This window comes from Mercenaria mercenaria, chromosome 9 (assembly GCF_021730395.1).
Source record: "Mercenaria mercenaria strain notata chromosome 9, MADL_Memer_1, whole genome shotgun sequence".
Lineage (NCBI taxonomy): Eukaryota > Metazoa > Mollusca > Bivalvia > Venerida > Veneridae > Mercenaria > Mercenaria mercenaria.
Genome location: NC_069369.1, coordinates 49,200,876 through 49,208,517, shown reverse-complemented (window position 1 = coordinate 49,208,517; position 7,642 = coordinate 49,200,876). Strand labels below are relative to the sequence as shown.

The window sequence follows — 7,642 nt, the reverse complement described above, 5'->3', positions numbered from 1 at the left end:
TGTGAATTTATACAAATATTTATTAATTTGAAATATAGCCTTAAGCGCTAGGCCCGCTAAGGTATTCTGTGCTTCAGTAAATGACCCAGTTGTTGTAAATACAATACCAAGATATGCAAATCCACCCACTATTTCGATAGTATTATTACCATAATGAAAGCTAATGTTTGCGGGTAAACAACCACCTTTTTAAAAATCATAAGGTTAGTTTTAAGTGGCTTGTATTTTACAAGTAAATACGAAACAGGCTGAAAAATACCGTATTGTACCTTTTGTATTGCATATTGCCGGACTACTTTCATTTAATATACATTATCGCAAACAAAAACTACATTAAGTTCTATTTTAACATCGATAAACTATTAAAACATAGAAGATTTCGTTCGATAACAAAAAAAAAAACAGTAGCTAGATCTGAGATCTTTATTTGGATCTCGTGGGTTTGCCAGGTAGGATCGCACTCGGCTTTCGCGCCTCGTGTGATCCGACCTGGCAAAAGTCACTCGAGCCGTAAACAGCAATTATATTTTATATACTAACCGGCTTATAAAGTATTTTCCATTGTACTTTTATTGTATTGGAAAGAAGTGAAACAAAAGTGAATGTGTCACACAAACAGTTTTTCTCATATAATACAAGAAGTGTTCATTTGTTTCTGCTAATAACACTTTACAACACTTTATATAGTTATGAATTGTAAAATCACATAAATATTTTGATTTCCACTGAACATTATTGTAAAATACCTTCATGCTGAGTTTCGACTAGCTGATGGCTTAACCGCCACAGATATATAAACCTAGGCGATTCAAATTCTCCTCAGGCCTAATATCTTCCTCTTCGCCAGAAAAAGAAGGATAAAAGTCCAGCAGGAACAGATATTAAAGAACGCAGCCATCCATACTCTGTACCTTGACGATCACTGTTAGACAAAAACACTGTTCTAGTTGTGTCCATTTTAGCTAAAATTGAAATAAATGAATTGTACTAGTATTATAATTTAATGTAAAAGATCAGTCTATCATATTAATCATGATGACAGTTGTTGTAAGTTTAAAAATTTCTGTCTGTTCAATAACTTAGAAAAAACGTAACATATATTTTACAGGTAATTACCTGCTTTTGACTGTAATATGCATTGTTTTGCTTATCATAGTATTTTTAGGTCTTTGATTACAAAATTAAACAGCAAATATTTTCTCACTTTAATAACCCGATATTTGTTACTTGTTACTAGTTAAGTCTATAAAATGATAGTCATGAACAAACTACGATAGTACAAAATAATGCTAGTAGGAGCTATACAGATTTGTACGAAAACCACCTTCAAGTCGTATAATCCTTCATGTGCGTGGCCGTGAAATTCTTCAGGACATTCTATGAAGACATCCTTCAAGAGCTCAAATGAATCTCCTTGTAACAACGCGGAATGAACCGCATTCTGGAAATCCTATAGCCAAAGCCCCTCAGGGATTTTTTATTTAATACTTCTTCGTTTTATGTATTTCTACTTACTTGTAACTACGGATCTTTTGTAACTTATTCGTTACTAAGTCAATTATTATTACTTGTTTGGTATTATTTTTTGATGACTTGACCAAAATGAAGTGATAAAAAATTATTTTATGGAAGGACAGAACTTAAGTATACTGAAATACTAAGGAAGCCACAGATGGACATTGTTAGCTTCTTTCAGAAATAATTTAGTTTTTTGTTCTGCAAACACATTTAAATCGTCCGCTTGAGTGTTTCTTACGAAAGCTATGTGTACGGACTACCCATCTACAGAATTTATAGTAAATATGATAAGTCATAATTGTATAATAATTGGACAATGTGTAGAATATAAAACCAAGTGGAAAAGATTTATGAAAAGGGATCATGGATAATCAGTCAAAAGAATCGATGTCATGGAATGAAATATCATGTTTAAATGAAACAGCAGATTAAAAAGCACAACAGATATGAAAACAAAGGGTGTGTACGCATAAAGGACAAATGGCATATGGACGTTAACATTAAGTTTAAGTAGTTTCGATTCTGTTTCCATGAATGTATAAGAGTAAAATTACATTGCTTGAATTCGCACCCAATAATAGCGGTAAAGCTGTTGTTGCAAATACTACCTGGATTGTTTAAGACATCTTTCATGTGCTTCAACAACTTGTAGAGCAAATGCAAATGGATATTTAAACACAAAAAGTAGATTGACCATTAAGTAAACATCACTTAACTACATTGCCGGGGTAAATAATTTTATGTTCAGAAAGAGCTTAGCAAACCAAAAGATAAATACCTGTCTGGGGACATTTCAAAAGTTGTGTTCTTTTTGTGGATAAATCTTTTTGAAGATACTAGGGATTCCAGAATGTTTAAGATTTTGTTTCATGGAGATAACACATAACACTGATATTCTAAAATTACTCGACCTCAAATGAGAATTATTGCCGTCTAGATAAACCGGACAATTTGATTTTATGCTGGATAGAACTCTAGGACGAATGTGATTGATAAAATATGAAATTATGCATCAGTCAATACGAAAACAAAACGAAAAAAGATTAGTTTGTAGTAAAGAATTTAAGACATTTGATAACATTATTAAACCTACTATTGCATTGCTCTAACTAATGCAATGTTGAATATTTTTGAATTTACAGATCTCTCACACAAGTTCTAACATTGGCAAACGTTCTAATGTCCCGTCTCTATGACAAACGTGTAAATGGCTTTCTTTAAATGTAGGTGACCTTAAATCAAGACAAATTGTTCATTTATTTTGAAGAATTACTGTTAGATTTTTGCTCTACTACTCAAAGAACAGGTAGTTATGTTAGCTTGTACTTTCTTTTTTCAAAAGCATGCCCTCTTTTCACCTTAGTGATTCGTGCTTAAGTGTTTGTATGTAAGCTGGTATCTCAGTACCCTCTAATGGGAATGGATGTAAACTTCACACACTTGTTCACTGTCATGATCTGACATGCATTCCTATAACCCTTTTTCGACTAAGCAGTTTATGGTTATTTTATTGTACGTAAGCTTGTATCTCAGTACCAACTGATGAGAATGAATTGAAACTTCTGACACTTGTTCACTGAGATTATCTTATATACAATACATAGGGTTCATTGCTCTACTGTGCATTTTGGCAGTTGACCAGGCTGTTGAATAGTCGAGGGTTGCTGTTAGCCGACAGCTCTTGTTCATAATATTGTTGGTTTTCAAGAAAGTAAATTGGATTCTTTATAAACGGTCTATTTATCACAGTTAAACAGTTATTACAAGCTCAGAAAATCTGTCTGGTGGTTAAGCTTCGATGTTGCTCACCACAGACGTAGATCGGAAGTTCTGCGCATGTTACATATTCATTATCATCGGTGCCCAGCAAAAACACGCGAATTGTTATATGTTCGAACGATATATATAAAGAAAACCTGTATTAGCGACATGATATAATTATTGAATAATTAGTATGTTAAAATACTTGAAAATCATTGTTTTTCTGATATTGTTGCAGAAACTATATGTTAATATATTGTAATTCAGTTATCTAAGGCAAATCAAATTCTACCATAGTTTTCATATAAATGTTTTTGTGTTGTCATGGCAATGGAAATTCCAAAGCACCCATTCATCATGAAAATATATAGGTGTATAGACAAAAGGCCTGTGATGAATCTAAAAGTATATATTTAAGCTATTTTTCAGTAAAATCACTTTAAACTGTTAATAAATATTCAAAAGTTTGATGTTTAGTAAGTGATACGCATAATTTGTTCCATTAATGACTTAAAATATACACGCCATGCACGACGACGTCATACTGCTTTCATGACGTTCTTAACGTCACGTCTCAAATTGCACTAATACAGGTTTTCTCATGGAACGCCCCATATATGTAAATGCACAATATATTCCTACTAAAGGTTAAGGTTAGGATTACCATAGTTATAAAATAAACACATTAAAGACACTACTCATTCCAATCGCTTGAACCCGGTACATACCGGAGTATGTAAGTTATCACTAGGAGCCCAAGTGTCTGTTTTCAGTCACTGTGACAGTCGTTTAGTTTCAGCAGTTAAACAATATTATTAATAGTTGTATCAGTATTAGTGTGACTGATGTTATGATTTACTATTTCAAAGAAATTTACTTAACATGGTGCCATTTGGTTGCCATTAAGACTTTCCGATTTTTTGATAAATTTTCATCAGCGTGATTATTTGGGGATTGGAGTGCAAGAATAAAAATCTTTGAATATTATGTAAAGATTGTAAATATGTTTCTTTCATACGGAATAAGACAAATTAAATAACGATAATGTTATACTTAAAAGAAACAATTATAATAATGCATGTAATAATTGTGCTAAAATATTTACAATCTTATGTTTTATTGAAAACCGTACTAGTGATAATGAAACAAAGTGATGACGTTGTAGACAATCACCAGAATTTATTTATAGATAAATTCAACATTAAGAAAAAAATGAATCATTAAACCACAATTATATGGAGAACACCGATTTTATTTCATTACAAAAATAAAAGACAATCAATTTTATCAAATCACAGTTTCATAAAGATAGTTTTGAGAAGATTTACTTATCTCATATATCAAAGACATGTAACTCCGCACAGAAGTCATTTAGGTTTAGTTCTAAGCATGCTTAATAGCGAAATCCAGTCAATAGTAAGGGAGAAGAAGTGTGGACAATTTTTATTTTAAATCAACTATTAAATAAAAAAAACTAATAAACTCCAGTAAAATATAAAATGAGGACAATATCGCTCACCTGAGTAGAGTTGCTTGCTTGAACAAATTTCTTAGCTAAAGCTAAAACAAGAAAATTAGGAGAGTGTGTCGAGGTAAAGATTACGCAAGATTACTTTTGAAATCTGTGAAAAATATTACAGGTGCTCCAAATCATTTTACTATAGCTTAGACAGTAGGTCAGTAGGTTACATTGATGGTCACTGAAAGTCTGTTTGAATATTAGCATGCAAAACTATACACGTTATCCAAATTTCAAAACTGTATCTTAAAAAAACAAGAAAGTAGGTCAGTAGGTAACATTCAAGGTCACTGAAAATCAGTTTTAAGATCGGTGTGCAAAATTGTACAAGTCCTCCATCTTTCAAGGCTGTATCTTATAAAACAAGAAAGTAGGTCACATTCATGGTCACTGAAAGTCAGTTTTAAGTTCGGTGTGCAAAACTGTACATGTCATCCAAATTTCAAGGCTATATCTTAAAAATAGGAAAGTAGGTCAGTAGGTCAAGATTACAGTCAAGTGACCCCGAATTCTTGGGGTCAAAAGGTAATTTTAATTAATTAGTCTAGGAAATGATCAGATGATTTTTGAAGTATTTTTCGTATATAACTCATAAAAACTATGTCATCCTCGGGGCGTGGCCTCTTTTCACCCCAGGAGCATAACTTGAACATTCTTGTTAGAGAGCCACTAGGCAATGCTACATACTGAATATCAAAAGCCTAGGACTTGAACTTTTAGTCAAGAAGTTTCCTATGTAAGTCTATGTAAAACTTGGGACCCTTAGGACAGGGCCTCGTTTTACCGCAGAGGCATAATTTGAACAAACTTGGTAAAGGACAACTAGGCAATGCAAGATATCAAAAATCAAAAGCCTAGGTTTTGCAGTTTCAGGCAAGAAGATTTTTAAAATTATCTGCTATATAAGACTATGTTAAACTTGGGACCCCCGGGGCGTGGCCTCTTTTCACCCCAGAGGCATAATTTGAACAATCTTGGTAGAGAACCACAAGGCAATGCTACACACCAAAATTCAAAGACCTAGGTCTCTTGGTTTCAGACAAGACAAGTTTTACTTTTTTCCTCTATAAGTCTTTGTAAAACTTGGGAACCCAAGTTGAACAATTTTGGTAGGGAACTAAAAGGCAATGTTATATATACCAAATATCAAAGGCCTAGGTCATTTGCTTGAAGACAAGAAGATTTTTAAATTTTTTTCTTAAATAAGTCTACGTAAAGACACCCGGGACGGGGCATCTTTTCATCCCAGTGGCATATTTCGAAGAAACTTCATAGAGGCCAATTAGATGCTGTCACATGCCAAATATTAAGGCTGTATGCCTTGTGGTTTTGGACAAGAAGATTTTCAAAAATTTCCTTGTATAAGTCTAGGTAAACCATGTGACCCCCAGGGCGGGGTCATATTTGACCCTACGGGAACAACCTTGGTAGAGGACCACTAGATGATGCTACATACGAAATATCAAAGCCCTATGAACTGTGACTTTGGATAAAAAGATTTTTTCAGTTTTTCCTTTTGGTTGCCATGGCAACCAGAGTTCTGTATGGAATTCAATTCTTAAAGAAGACCATCCAATGAACATCCCAGTGAAGTTTCATCAAAATTGGCCTAGTGGTTTAGGAGGAGATGTTGTTTAAAGGAAAGTGTGACGGACGGACGGAAGGACGCCGGACGGTGAGCGGTCACAACAGAACACCCTGAGCCTTTAAATCAGGTGAGCTAAAATAGCACTTAAAGCATGCCTTCCGAAAAGGTTTCGTTTGATTCCAACGGGCAGTTTCAAGGATACAGTCCGAACAGACATACTGACAGATAAAAAACATGTAAAAGTCATTTAATCTGATTGAAATAATCTATTAACGCCTCGCATAGAATATAAGGATAACCGGCCTTCTGAGGGTCACTTTCAGACGACCTTTCTGTAAGACAATCAGAATAAAAAGGTTAATTAAGCCTGACATTCCAATTCTCGATATGTTATTAACACGGGTTGATAAACATTATGGCTGCGCCCTTGTGTTTTCTTTTATAATTTTATAATAAAGCAAAAGGAAGCGAAGACAGATCTTGCAGAATCCAGGGATAGGAAGCAATACTGTGGTTGATTAATGTGTTTTGTGCAGTTCTGCTTTTTTTTCTAACACTGAAATAACATTTTCAGGTCATCTTCGTTAATTGACGCAATATTTAAGGGTAAACCGAAGGCTTGATCGAAATTAAAACAGCAATATCATAATCTGATTAGATAAGAAATATGAATGTGAATTGGCCGCCATCAGATTTTATATTTAGGAATATCGAGTACTTTAGCTAGTCAGACTGAAAAATCAGTATATCTACTTACATACTGAAAGACAAAAATGTCACCTGCATTATTATTATTGGAATGGCACGGACTACTTTCATACAAAAACCGGCATCTGGATTACCTGAACAATATAAATTGCACGTTCAAATCCAGAAAATGAGAGCTGAAGATGCCTTTCAAGTTCCTTAAGTCCGTTATCACGGGTTGATAAACATCATGGCTGCGCCCTTGTGTTTTCTTTTATAATTTTACAATAAAGCAAAAGGAAGACAGATCTTGCAGAATCCACGGATAGGAAACAATACTGTTGTTGATTAATGTGTTTTGTGCAGTTCTGCTTTTTTTCTAACACTGAAATAACATCTTCAGGTCATCTTCGTTAATTGACGCAATATTTAAGGGTAAACCGAAGGCTTGATCGTAATTGAAACAGCAATATTATAATCTGATTAGATAAGAAATATGAATGTGAATTGGCCGCCATCAGATTTTATATTTAGGAATATCGAGTACTTTATCTAGTCAGATTGAAAAA

The 7,642-nt window shown here is 33.7% G+C and overlaps 1 long non-coding RNA gene across 1 annotated transcript; it reads right to left on the bottom strand.

Moving 5' to 3' along the window:
* Positions 1 to 656: 656 nt before the first annotated feature.
* On the bottom strand, positions 657 to 7,302 carry LOC123546181 (uncharacterized). The gene is made up of 3 exons (XR_008372421.1): positions 7,229 to 7,302; positions 1,325 to 1,450; positions 657 to 962 (listed from the first exon to the last, which is right to left on the bottom strand). It is a non-coding gene; the product is annotated as an uncharacterized LOC123546181 (long non-coding RNA).
* Positions 7,303 to 7,642: the final 340 nt, after the last annotated feature.